Source organism: Haemaphysalis longicornis, unplaced genomic scaffold (assembly GCF_048455015.1).
Source record: "Haemaphysalis longicornis isolate Haplotype H1 unplaced genomic scaffold, Haemaphysalis longicornis Haplotype H1 scaffold_2, whole genome shotgun sequence".
Lineage (NCBI taxonomy): Eukaryota > Metazoa > Arthropoda > Arachnida > Ixodida > Ixodidae > Haemaphysalis > Haemaphysalis longicornis.
Genome location: NW_027526295.1, coordinates 199758924 through 199772669, shown reverse-complemented (window position 1 = coordinate 199772669; position 13746 = coordinate 199758924). Strand labels below are relative to the sequence as shown.

The 13746-nt window shown below is 46.9% G+C and overlaps 1 protein-coding gene and 1 non-coding gene across 4 annotated transcripts in view; one reads left to right on the top strand and one right to left on the bottom strand.

Annotated features, from left to right (window-relative positions):
- Positions 1 to 13746, top strand: part of LOC144169758 (immunoglobulin superfamily DCC subclass member 4-like) — a 411050-nt gene that overhangs the window by 119404 nt on the left and 277900 nt on the right. The window contains exon 1 of one of the 3 annotated variants that reach the window (XM_077699086.1): positions 966 to 1063. The exons of the other annotated variants lie outside the window; for them this stretch is intronic. The gene's annotated coding sequence lies outside the window, so the exon portion shown is untranslated. Of the gene's footprint in view, positions 1 to 965; positions 1064 to 13746 lie in introns of those variants that run through there. 3 annotated transcript variants of the gene reach the window in all.
- On the bottom strand, positions 3858 to 3930 carry Trnat-ggu (transfer RNA threonine (anticodon GGU)). Its single transcript has one exon. It is a non-coding gene; the product is annotated as a tRNA-Thr (tRNA).

Sequence of the window (13746 nt, the reverse complement as noted above, 5' to 3'; positions counted from 1 at the left end):
CGTCGGGGCATTCTTCTTGTCTTGCTTCGGCTCATCTCTCGCCATGCAGTAAACAAGTGACGTTTGCCTTCGGCTTCTTGTCATCTTCAAGGCAGCAACAATTGGCTGGACGCTCGCTTCACCACGCTACCATACGCACGTCGGGGGCGAATGAGCTCGGCTCGAGGACGCCTGCGGGTATACAACAGCGTAGAACGCTTCAATTTCCTAGAGTACATTCCTTTCCCGGCATATAGGGTCACTAGTGATGCATTTGTGAAATTTCAGCATTTATGATATGATAAAGACTTTTAAAAAAGTGCGCGTGATACACCAATGTTTTTGGATTACATGAAGTTATCGCTTGGTGTTTGCGTGAAAACATAAGTGGCACATAAACCTTGTAATGAATAAATGAATACACATTTATATTTGCAGAGCATGAATATATGGGACCAAGGATTACATGCATACACTTGCATCAACAGAAGCAATGTCAAATGCACCCACGTCATACAAAACACCGGGAAAGCAACTATGCTCGGCACATAGGCCAACGTCCGAGCTCCATAACTATACACCCTGCGCACGGCCCAAGTTGGGCGAGCAGCGTACGCAGTCCTCCGCACAATGGGCCGGGGACCGGGAACCGAACGGTGGACCTCTCCCGCAGAAGCGCCTCTGCTCGTTGCAAAGTTGTTTACTGCGCAGTGTGGGACCCCAGGCATATTCATCGCTAACGCGTGCCTCGAGGAGGGAGGGGGGATCGCGGTTCCAAGTTGAGCGCCAGCGGCTGTTCTAATTACAGCCGGAGTACGTTCTCGTGTCAGGCGTGTCCGCGCCGCAGCGGCGGTGGTGGCGTCGAATGCTTGGATCAGCGTTCTCGCAGCGCCCGCGCGCTTCTGCGGCGTGCTTGGATGGGCGAGGGGGAAACCCGGCGTACGTTATCATAACAAAGTCCAAGCCTGCGGGCCATCTAACGTGATTAACCGCCGAAAGCAAACGCGACTGTGTGTACTACTTCAGCGGTCGAGACACTGCTCTGGTGCGGAAGGACGCGGTGTGCGTTTCTGTTAAGTCAGTGGTGAGCCCTTCCAAGTCATCTTGTCACACAGCTAACTTGACACCCGGCAGTGCGGCTTCTGCGTATTGACTCTTCTCTTCCGCAGTTGAAAGAGGCCCTCAGGGACCGTGTATTTTGTCTCGCGTGGATTGTAAAGATCGGCGAATGTCGAAGCCGTTTGATAAATCGAGCCCCAGAAAGCGCGGCCGCTTTTCTAGGCGATCCTGGTATTAACCTCCGAAGTATCGGTCCTCTAGAAATATCGGCGATTCAAGAATCGCTCGGAAACTGCAGCACAAATGCAGCGATCTTGCGGAAGCAGCGAAGCGGAATGATGAAATAAATATTGCGGTTCGGAGCGGCCGCTGCACGGGATCAACAAGATGTGCTTTCGGCTGTTGCTACAATGGCTGACTTCGCAGACAACGAAGTTTTTTTCGCTTTCTCGCGAATGCGTAAACAATTGAAGAGCCATCCCATTGCTTCCACGTCACTTCTCATGGGTATATTCCAAACGTAACACAAGCATATTAGTTACAATAAATATTCTAATAAGTGGGCTTCCGCGTCGTGAGAGATTTTTTCCTCGAGGGAACAAGCGTATGTACAGACGAGCCATCTTTACAATCCACGCGAGAGAAAACACACGGAACCTCCTGTTAATAAATTGAAGAATACCTCCCCTGAAAAAAAAAGGCAGTTAGTGTTCAGTTCGTTAGGGCATTTTTCATAAAATAGCGTTGAACCCAAATACTGCCAGGTTATGCCGCACCGAATGCACTGCCTTTAGTCAGCCTACGTTCCGAGAGACCTGCACTTTAACAGAAAAAGATGCACAACATCTGTAAAAAGCTATAAAAATGTTGGGAATGGTGCTCAGTCGTGGGACTTCCAATTCTGCACCAATTCTGTTATTTATTTTTCTTTTTTTTAACCCTCAACTGAATATGATTAAAAGGTCATATTGTCTTGGATAACAATAAATAAATACTAATTATCGTCGCCTCTAAAGGAAAACTCTGACTTCCCAAATTGTGTGGGACGGGATGTCAGTGGCGATGGTTGTTTTTCTTTTTTTCGAGCGAACCAAAACGGTGCTGCCGTTAAAACCGGCGTTTAGAATGAGCACAAATGTTCTCTTTGTGACGAGGCTTTGCAGAAATGAGCGAGAAATTTACGTGGATTTATGAAGCTTCTGCTGAGTTGCACAACTGCTTACAAAGGAACAGCAGTGCCCCATATATTTGAATCCAAAGTATACAGTTTCCACATAATCTAGTTTTTCAAACTGGTTGGTATTTTTCTTACTACACGCAAACAGCGCAAATGCACCGCGACGCAACGGCATTGCAAACAACGCAAACAGCCCTGTATTATCTCCTTTTTTGTTGGATCTAAACTCTGACACCATTCAGCTGTGTTGAGGCGTACGAATTAAAACAAATTTATCTATAGAATAGTGACAAGTCCCCCCGCAGATACGGTGCTGGCGAAGTCACGTTCGCTGCCATCAGTCGAAATTACGGGGTTGGTAGCGAAAGGGAACTAATAAAGCAGTGTCTAAAAGCGCAATGGTGATGGATTCACATCTGCTCCCTCGCAGCGCCATTCATTAAAAGAAACAAAAAAGCAAACAAAACAGGAGAAAAAAGGCTACCTAACGCGCACGTGCTTTCAAAGCTGTTTGGAAGGCATTGTCTCCCTTTGTTTCGCTTCGAAATGAAGGCGCCGATGCTCGTCACAGCGTTTACGAGTACGCACAGCCTCGAATGCAGGCGTGCGTGCATGCGCTGTGGCGCGCTCTCGAGGGGCGACGATGTGCACGAATGGGAATTGTTTCGGCATGCAGAAAGCCCGCGTGGGAAGCGTCGAGAGAGAAATGCGGAGTGTTCGAAATTGGAGTGTGTTTTAGGGGGCTTGCTCGGAGGGAGAGTTGAGCGAAGGCGGAGGGGAATTAAAAGAGGAAGCTATTTTCGTCGGCACGGCTGCGAACGAGCACGGTGGCACCATCAGGCGCATCCGAGTGATGAAACGGTTTCTCGGCGCTTCGTTCTGTGTACAAACGAATGAAGCAGCCTCTCGTGCTCTGCTGCGTTCGAAGGGCTGGGGAAGGAAGGCCATGAATGCGATCGCGTGGAAACACTGCCGCGTCCTCCTTCACGAAAACGTCGTCGTTCGCGAGTGGAGGGTGGAGACGCTTTGTTAACTAGCCTGCGACAGTGCAACGCTGCCAAGGGAAAGATCGCATGGATGAAGGAATAATGAGGGAGCGTGCAGGTGGTGGGCAAATGCACCTCCTCATGCATGTTCTGTCTGAGATTTTATTCGGAATGTATGAGCCACCACGTGCTGTACAGTAAGATTTTTTTGCTTTGCAGGATAGTGATTTCATCTTCCGTGTAAAGCGCAGATGACCTAGCAGGGGTTCACAGATCGCACAGTCGATGGTATGCAATAAATATACACTGCACACAGATGGGCATCTAAAATTTTAAATGATTAGATGCCGCCCCATATGAGTCAAGTTAGTTTACTAGCAATTACCAATCGCTTGGATTATTATCGCGTGTACTGTAATTTTGCTAGGCTCGTCAATCCCGTTTGGCGAAATGCTGGGTATATATATATATATATATATATATATATATATATATATATAGTGAATCAGACAATGGGAAATGAGGGCCTCGGTTAAATAAGACAGAAAATAAGGGTTGGCAGTCAAGAAAACCCCGGAAAGCAACGGGGAGGTTGTGGTGGGTCATAGAAACAGATGAAGAATTTTTTGAGTCAGAAAGAAAGTGGTGAAAAAATGCCCGCCGGGTGGGATCCGAACCCACGACCTCCAGAATACCGGTCTGGTGCGATAACCACTACGCTACCGGCGGGGCTGTTTCCCCACCACTTTCTAGGGTATTTATGATAAGGTATTTTTTGTTTCATGTACTTAAGGGTGATAGCCAGACCCGGTATTCTGCACCTGCAGAATATATATAAATATATATATATATATATATATATATATATATATATATATATATATATATATATATATATATATATATATATATATATATATATATATATATATATATAAGACAGAACTAAAGTTTGGCAGTCAAGAAAACCACCCACCCACAAGCACAGGAAAAAATTACATTGACATAAATACTCCAGAAAGTGGAGGGGAAAAATAGCCCCGCCGGTAGCGTAGTGGTTATCGCACCAGACCGGTATTCTGGAGGTCGTGGGTTCGGATCCCACTTGGCTGGCATTCTTTATCCACTTTCTTTCCAAATTCTTTATCTGTTTCAACCATATCCTCCCTTTTGCTTTCCGAGGTTTTCTTGACTGCCAAACTTTATTTCTGTCTTATTTTCAACGAGCCCCTCATTTTCTATTCTGATTCGCTACATATATATATATATATATATATATATATATATATATATATATATATATATATATATATATATATATATATATATATATATATATATATATATATATATATATATATATATATATATATATATATATATATATATATATATATCAGGATGTCGAACCGGAACCGAAACGAACCTAAGTGAAAACGGGAACCACACCGGTATTTCTGCCGGACCCGTTATTTTTTGAGCACGTTGAACCCGAATCAGAACTTAACAAAAAGAATTTAGAACCCTTCCACTCTGTGAAGAAGGATGACCTGCAAAGCAGCACGCCCTCCAGAGAAAGCACAAAAAAAAAACACGTTTGTTTGTAATTTACGACTAAGCATACTTACCTGAATGAAACTTGGTAAAGACCCGAGCTTTATCCTAGCGGATAAACGTAGAGCTGCCTCTTTCCCTCCCGCGTCGTAGGCATCTTACTGTTTGTGTAACGCGCCATCCTAATACACTCCACCACAGATTACACCTTACCGGTCGCATTGCGCTGTTTGACGGCCACGTCTAACTTCACAACAACACAATGAACATATAATCAGTAAGGGCATAAAACCTATAACTGCGTGTGCACGCAGCCCTCCCCCCTACCTCTCTCATCTCCTAACCCGTGCACGCATAAATCGGCAACCGGTCATGAGCGGGTGCTTAGAAGTTAAAGATACTGTCGAATATGCCGCTCTGAAAGCCTTTTAACCAGAACGAGTGATATTGACCCCCGTCGGCGTTGCAAGAGGGCCAGTTGTTCTTCATCCGGGACGGATTCGCAGCTACACGACCGGCTGGAGCTTGAGGGGGCAATGATGGGGGCAGCGGCTTTCCGTGGTTGTTGCGCCCATTCACGCTTCTGTTCGGGCTGACGCTTCTTAAGTTCCCGCTCTTCTGCCTCCACGCGAGCGACATGCGTCCGTCCCATTGTGAGTTAACACCTCGAGGGCTTCGACCTGTATACTAGTGGACACACACGTGGGTGTTCCTTTCGCTGCCCAGGCGTAGGAATCTCATTGTGTGTGCAGCACACCAACCCAGACCCAACCGCCCGATTGCGGAGGACAGCTGTCTGGGTGCATTGAGCCATGAGACAGCCACGCTTTAATCTCCCACTCCCACAACGGATATGTCATCGGTAGTGGCATTAAGCCCTGCCATGCATGCATGCCCCCTCCTTTCACCCCCACCTGCGCACGCCTAAACCGGCAGCGGGGGATAGGCGCTTAATTAGGCGTGCAATACACTGGCGATTGGAGGGCCAAAGACTTTATATGCGATCAGATTAAGATTTATTATTATTCTTCAGTCAGAAGAACTATGACCAGCGGGTCAACAAGGACCGCCGACGAGACAATGTTGCTTTGGATGTCTTTCAAGCTACGGAAGAATAACGGGGCCATTTGCTTTCAACCAGGAGGGGCACTCAGCTAGTGGGAGAGGTGGAATTTAAAGCGGCAACGGCCGCGGCTACATTATCGGCGGCAGTGGTGGCGGCGGCTTCCGGGCGTCTTTACACCCACTCGCGCTCGTGTTGATTCTCCGCAATAATCTAATAACAGTGCTATGGCCGCTGTCAGCCGACTGCACAACTTGTGAAAGAGGCATCAGTGGTGGCGAGGGGAATAATCGTTGTGGCAACCGTTGCAAAAGAGGAGTCGGTGGTGGCGAGGAGTAGCCCCGGATAGGCGCTGAGTAAATCTTCTTCGCCGGAATGAAAACAGTTGAGGGGGGGGGGGGGGGGGGGGACGGAGGGTGAGACATATACGCCCCGAGATTCGCGATCGCTGCGCCGCCTGCCGCCTCTTCTCCGCGGCGTTTGCGGGATTAGCGCTGCGTGGCTGATAGGTGGTCATGCAGTGTTTTGGTTCTCTTTCGCTTCTCTTTGCCTTTCCGCGCACTAAACTACTTATTATGGTGACGTCTGTAAGCTAACTGCACGTTTAGGGTGCTTAAAAAAACAGCTGCGTCTTGGTAGAGCGCTCGAACGCCAACAAGAGCTACCCGGGGAGGCGGTTCTGCGCGCTTCTTGGCCGCTCTTGCGGGCGCCGGCGACGGCAGCAGCATATCACCGCTGTCACCTTCGAACACGTCAGCACAAGTGAATTCTATTTATTGTTACCTCGTTTAGACCGAATATTGGCACTGTAAGAGGTTGGTTCGTTTTGCAGCGCAGACAACAAATGCGGCTTTGCTTCGAGTACGTACGTAGAAAAATATGTTTCAGGGATGTGATAACCCAATAGCTGACAAAAAACTTGTGCCTTTCATGGGAATATAAGCCACGCGAAAATGTTAAGTACACTCAAAGGCTGTGCATTGTCAGATATGTGTTCACTCATGCCTTATAGTAAGAACCAAGGCATATGTTAATGAAACCACGGGAAAATGAATGGTCTGCAAGTCAGGAATAAATAGAATAGTCGTACGGGAATGGAAAAAAAACGAGTGCAGCTTCTGAAATGCTAAAGAGGTTTGTTTGAGCAAGGTAGTAATCACCAGACCAACTAGATCCGAAATGCGCTGATATTTCGCTAGGCATGGGGGGGGGGGGGGGTGAGGAGGAGGACGCTCAACTATCGTTATTTACAAATGCGGAGCGAAATCAACGAATGAACGTTTTAGTTATCACACACACAAGCTGCGTGTTCATTTTTCGTTTGTTTTTCGCCTTCAACGAACGGCTGATCACTCGGCGGACGCATTTTTTAAAGAATACAAGGTAGGCAGTTCACAAGAAATACGAGGTGTAATTGAAAGAGTTGATTGATTGATTGCAGGGTTTAACGCGCCGACGCAACGGAGACGATGAGGAACGCCGTAGTGGATGGCTCCGGATTAATTTTGACCACCTGGAGATCCTTAACGTGCGCCGAAATCTCGTACACACGGGCTCGTTGGAAGAGTGTCGTATCTGATAAGGGTCTCTGATTTCGGTTTATGCTAGATTCTGCAGTCTCCCAGTGTCATACGACGATGTTTCGAAGAAGAGTTTGGTCGCGGACGAGGATTACTCTATAAGTCCATCTTCGCGCTTCTCGTGGAGGATAAATGTAACAGATGAATTTCTTGCGAGCGCTCACCTCGGGACAAGACGACCCAGCATTAAATTTGTCGTCGTGTGCTGACTCCGGAGTGTAATTTTGCATTATCCATCGTACTTCTTTGGTACAATGTTTGCGAAATTTATGCCGCATTGGCTTGTTCAGGGTACTGATCAATATCTGATATGTGATATTGGCAGGCGTAACTTTCGTGCTGTCAGGTATGAGTGCTCCGCTGGATTTTGTAGTGCACAAAGTCGATTTACATCATAGTGTGTATGGCCGCAACATGACCATCGGAGGAAACACTGCTTACGGAGACACTGCCACTAAATTTCAGGGCAACGTGGAATTGCAATCAGCTGCATGCAAATACTGGCTTCGGGACGCCGGCCTATGACACACGCCCGGCGCTCATATATATACGTTTATACTCTCGTGAACACACCAGGCTTGCAAACAGAGTGCCTGCTCCACGTTATTCGGTATTTCGAACGCGGACAAGCGGTAAATTGCTGTCTTGAACGAGCCCCAAAAGCAACGGCGACAGGGGGAGCGGGCCGGGGACTCCCGCGCCTGCTTTCGAAACGGGCCGCTAGGGGGATTTCAGTGGCGCCCCTACAGGCCGCGCTCGAGGCGTATAGGGCTTTGCAGTAAAAATAAATAACGTTTGCCGGTTCACGACGAAACGGCTGGACCATCTGCTGTTGATAATGCGTGGTCAAGGCCATTCGGGGCCTTCCGCTTTCACGCAGCACCAATTTCCTCATTCTCACGCCCTTCTTTAGATCAGTCCGGATACTATTCAATGCCCTCTTCATCGTCACATGATAAAAAAGGTAGGCGCACCAATGTTGAAATGGCATGCTACGGTTGGTAGCGCTGGGAGAGTGCAAGGCTGAGCAAACAAAATGTCACACTCGCGGCAGCCTCGAGGCGATCTGAAACATCGACTTTGAACGTCCGTCGCCGCGACTGTGGTGGCACAATCGGCCTGCAAGTTCTGCAAGTGGTGGCACAAGTGGTGGCACAAGTGGTGGCCTGCAAGTGGTGGCACAATCGGCCTGCAAGACATATACTGCTTTGCAGTAAAAAAAAAAAAAAGGAAGGGCCAACCACGCAGTTTAAATTATTCCGCACCGGGTTCGCATACATGATGTAGGCATATCCCTACTTGCACTAAGGAATAGAACAGAATAACGCGCCGGAGTTATTCTCAATGCTCCCACGCAGCCCCGAACTGCCGAGAAACTGCCCACAGCGGGTTCAGGAGCGAGCCACGGCTCTCGCCGTGCGTGTACGTCGTCAGTCACTTCAAAGGGATTTATAACTTTCACAGTGCAGGGGATTATTACGCGGACAACTACGATACAAACACTACACTGCACTAGAGACCTAGCTTCTGGGGCATACCCCCGTCAAGGTGTGCCCAGCCCGTCTTCGGACGTCAGTTGGCGTCCATCGGCGTGTGCACCGGCACGCGACGCTCGCAGATGTAGGTGAATTGGGCTAAGCGGTGGCCGCAATACACTTCAAGCCACTGGGCTCGACTGGCCGTAGCATCGGCGCCCGTCCGGTGACCTTAGACGGCGCAAGCCGTCACAGCGCGGACGCAAGCAACCCCACCATTGGAACAAGGGAACAAGGAATGCCAGGAGACTAGCAGTATTTCCAAGATAAACGCACTGACGCAATCAAGGCATGCGCTAATCAACACTGTGGGTGCGTGACCCACAACGGCCAATGCAAGAACGGCTAAAACTGGCCGCAAGGCACTTACGTACCAGTGCGCTGCGCTTCCGACGATATTCTCCCCCGGTGGTCTCTCCCGCGTGCCCCGAGTCGTCCCATGGGAAGAGGACGGAGGCGAATGAGGATCACTCTCACCCCACTCAGGGGGAGAGTGTCGCTAGCGCCTTGTCGCCCAGATTGGAATGGTTTGGTCCCCTCAACGAATAGTCTAGGCTCTTTTTTCCTGCCTTCAACCAGCGAATAAGCAAAACACGAAAAGGTATATTTTGCTCTAGAAATCCCTTCCTTTGTGCAACCTTTATTTTACACGTACAAAGGTGTCTTTACGGGGAAGGCAGTGCGCGTTGTGGTGCCTGGTATATTATTCAGTTTTTTATGACGCGCAGAGCAGACAACCTGGTGTTTTTTAGGCGTGAAGCCCTTTAAGGGCTCGTCACAGTCTGCACCAGCTGAAAACTGTGCCCAATTACAAGGGGACCGGGTGCGTGTACAGCCACCGTGAAGAACTGTTAGTACATATATATATATATATATATATATATAGTGAAAGAAGTCGACTGACACGTTTCCCGTTTTTGTTGCCAACAGTTTCTAACTCCGAAACTGTTGGCAACAAAAACGGGAAACGTGTCAGTCGACTTCTTTCACTATTTTTATACTGGCCCATCGAACCTCATGATCTATATATATATATATATATATATATATATATATGAACATGTGCACGTTTAACTTTTTTCTCAATTGTAACGGACCCCGCCATCGCCATCCTAAAATGCTTTTTTCAGGAACGATAACACTTATGCTAAGAAAGTGGATAGTATAGAAAAAATGGCTGCATTTTCGGCATACATTCTTATTCGTTTGATATCTGGAGTTTAACGGACGGCCCTAGCGATACATAGAATCGTAAGGGTGTGATTATAATATAATATAATATAATATAATATATAAGGGTGGGATTATATAATAGCTAAACCTTGCTTCAATAAACGAAGAAAACATGTCAATTGAATTCTGTTTCGTGTGTTTTATAGAATAATTTAATCTCCTTTGCACGGCCCTTCAATACAAATTTGCAGCGGAGTTTGTACACCTACGTCTTTTGTTTGTCCGTCTTCATCCGCAACGATCATCCAGACACAACAGTGGTGTGAGCGGACGAGGTTGGAAAAGTAGGATGTTCTTCCTGCCGCATTTGAAAAAAAAAAAAAAAAAAAAAAAAAAAACTTTATAACTAAAAAACCTTTATAACTTTGTATACGCTCGTTGTTAAGCTCAAGCGTAGCACCTGCTCGTTATTCACCCCCAACGTGCGCTTCGAAACTATTTTTGCAGCAAAGGAGCGCGTGGTTTCCGCCTGCAATTATTCAAAAGTTTCCAGAGGCAGTTGAACCTGTTGCAGCGGTATTTACAGTTACCGGCTAGTATTCGTTGTTGTGTGCAGCCCAACTTGCAGGAAAAGAACTTCATTTGCTTGAATGGAATGTAAAGAGGGACGTTTTGCGAAATAAAGCTTCAGAATATCCTGACATTATGGCTGTAAGAATGAAGAATGAGTTAGTTGTGGTTAGGTTCTTAGGTTTTTAACAATGGGTAATATGTAGCGTGAAGGACCTATAAAATGTAGAAATAAAATGGCTCATGTTGCTACATTACAGTGCCGCGAATAACAACATATCGTTCGCGGATGCAGCAATCTGTTATTTGCGCAGAAAATGCCAAAACCCTGAAGACAGCTTTAGTGGCGCGAGTGTATTTTCTCGCACTGAGTGCTGAGGCATCAGAAATCATAAAGGTGGAATGGGATTGGTGCTGCTTACTTGAGCATTTTTTTTAAACAAGCAGGAAGGGGGCATGTAAATATAAAATGAATGTAAGTTAAACCTCTGGTCAGTATGTGGTCCGTTTTTAAACATTCATAAAGAGGTTACCAATACAGCCAAGTAATGGTGGTATTTATTCTGTTTCGGTTTCAGTAAAATCTTTTGTTGCCTTGCCGGGCTCGCCTGCAGTGAAAACACTAGACGTGAATAAACGCGAGCGCTTTCGTTCCTTTTTACAGTCGGGGTCTGTATTGCCATGAGTCATGCAGCCCGAATGGTTTCTGTTGAGGCCACAACGAGAGGCTGTCTTATCTTGTGGGCAAAATGGCCGCTTCGTTATTCACACTCCAATGCCTCGGATTTCGTCTTGTTGGCTGCAACATATTGGGAATCTGGAACAGTTCGACTAAAAAATTAATCCAGTTTAAGAGTTTTGAATCACGGTTGAGTAACCGTAGATTAAGATGCAATAGACTGTGGCAATATTTATTTAAAGCCTTGTTGAAGTCTGAACAATGCAGTCGACAACCCTGGAACAATCAAGAGCAATCTATCGCGAGGGTATGCTTTTACATTTGCTTTGCTTTTACACTTACTTGGCTTGATTGACTTTATAGGCGGTCCCTCATCGCGGTTTTCGAGGCGCTCCTTTTGCAACGAAAAAAAAAAAGAGTTGAAAACAAGAGATTGAAAATTGGCTTGCGTTATTATTTATTTTTGGGTAAAACATCATTTGCCGTCCCACACAAAAGCTTTGAAGAAATGACTTTTCAGTTATAGCAAAATTCATGTAGTTGTTGGGTGTCCCTTGAACGCCAAATTGAGGAACAGAACGCTTTAAAGGGGCCATGATGGAAAAATACATCCTTGTTCAATTTGAAAGAACGTGCCTATGTAACTCGGTCAGCGCCATTCTAGCCCCGAAAGACGTTTTGTAAGAGAAATGCGACGAATAAAGCTTTGAAATGTCGCGCTGAAGTGACCTATTACGGGCAGACGTGATGTCATAAGGGCCAGCAATAAAGGCATTTTTATGAGTGTTCCAACTGCAGGTCGGCATTCAACTGATACGATCAGGCGAAACTAGTGGCCCCTACAATCGCTCTGTCATGTTTCTTGGCGTTGGCTTAAGTCGGCGGCCGGAAATCGCACAAAAAAGATTCTGTGACATCATACAAAAGTTGTCGGAAAATGGCGGCTTCCCACGTTTACTTAATTTCTCGATTTTTGGTTTGAAGTATGCGATGAAATTTTTGTCATTGTTATTGGGACAAAACAGTCTTATTAACAAGCGAAACGTATTTTTCTTCATGGGAATTCCCTAAAGAAATTCGCTTTAAGGGAACTTTACGTTCAAGTTAAAAAGAAGAAAAAGTAACGGGAGCACACAAGTACCTTCCTTGAAATTTATAAAACGCGCAAGATCCACGGGACAATCGTAGCACGAAATTGAGGAGGGCCATGTGAGATACGGTACCGACGTGGTACCCTGTCCGCCAAAGAAATAGCATAATGCTCGGGAAAAGGGGGGGGGGGGGGCGTGCATTTCAATGACTGTGAATGCTTTCATGCGGCTAGCTGTGCCTTCCACCTCCTCCTTTATCTCAAATGAGTAGGTCGCTACAACGGTGAAGCAAAATCAGGTGAATTTCACTATAGTCACTGGATACATTGCACCTAAGGCAAAGTTCAATGTTAGGGGTCTGCAAGCCCTCTTGGACATTAATTGCACCACCACCGCACTCGCTTACAAGAGACTTCAGCGCGCATCATCCAGCTTGGGGCAGTGTTAAGATGACACCGAGGGGAAGCCGTCTGCTCGATGTGGCCAGCCAAGCAGGTCTACAATTGCTTAACAGTGGTTGCCACACGTTCTTTGTTGCCAGGGATTTAGGTGTATTAGATCATGGGACTATGGCATACACTTCTCTGCTGCCTGTCGCATCCTGGTATCCAGACATTGAAAACTTCAGCAGTGACCACATCCCGACGTGCACCATGATTGATTGAGTACGCGGCGGTATCATCATGCGGCCACTGTCGCCTTTAAAGTGGACGACCGTCCGACACATGCAGTAGGATCCTGCTGGCGCATTGCCTACGAACGAAGAGCTGGCGGAAGCTAGTGCACGGGCCCAGTCACAATCAATACGGTGGAGCTTGGTGCCAAAGGCGTAGGCATGCACCAGTGCACGGACAGTATGAACGCCTCCACACGATTCGCAGGAGGGCAGAGCGCTGTGCGTGAAAACGCTTTCACAAGATGACATTCCAGCTTCAAGGCATGCGCCGAAGTGCTTTCAGAAGTACTTGAATGAGCTCCCAATACAGCGTTGGAGAGAAGTTCGTTTCAAGCTTGATCCGCACCAACCACTGACTCACATTTGACAAGTTTTTCACAGCCTAAGAGCAGCACCGAGTCAAGCTCCTCCGTTCTTACCAATAGATATCTAGCGCGGCGTCAGTGATGTGGATGTAGCCGACGAATTTTGCGCCAATGTTACAGCTCCCTGGAGCTTTGCAGTGATATCAGAGGTCCTGATTGATTGGCTATTCACCACGAATGCTACACTCATGGATGAATTATTCACTTTGCATGAACTAATCAATGCGTTAGCGTCCGTTAACCTGCCTTCTTCGCCTGG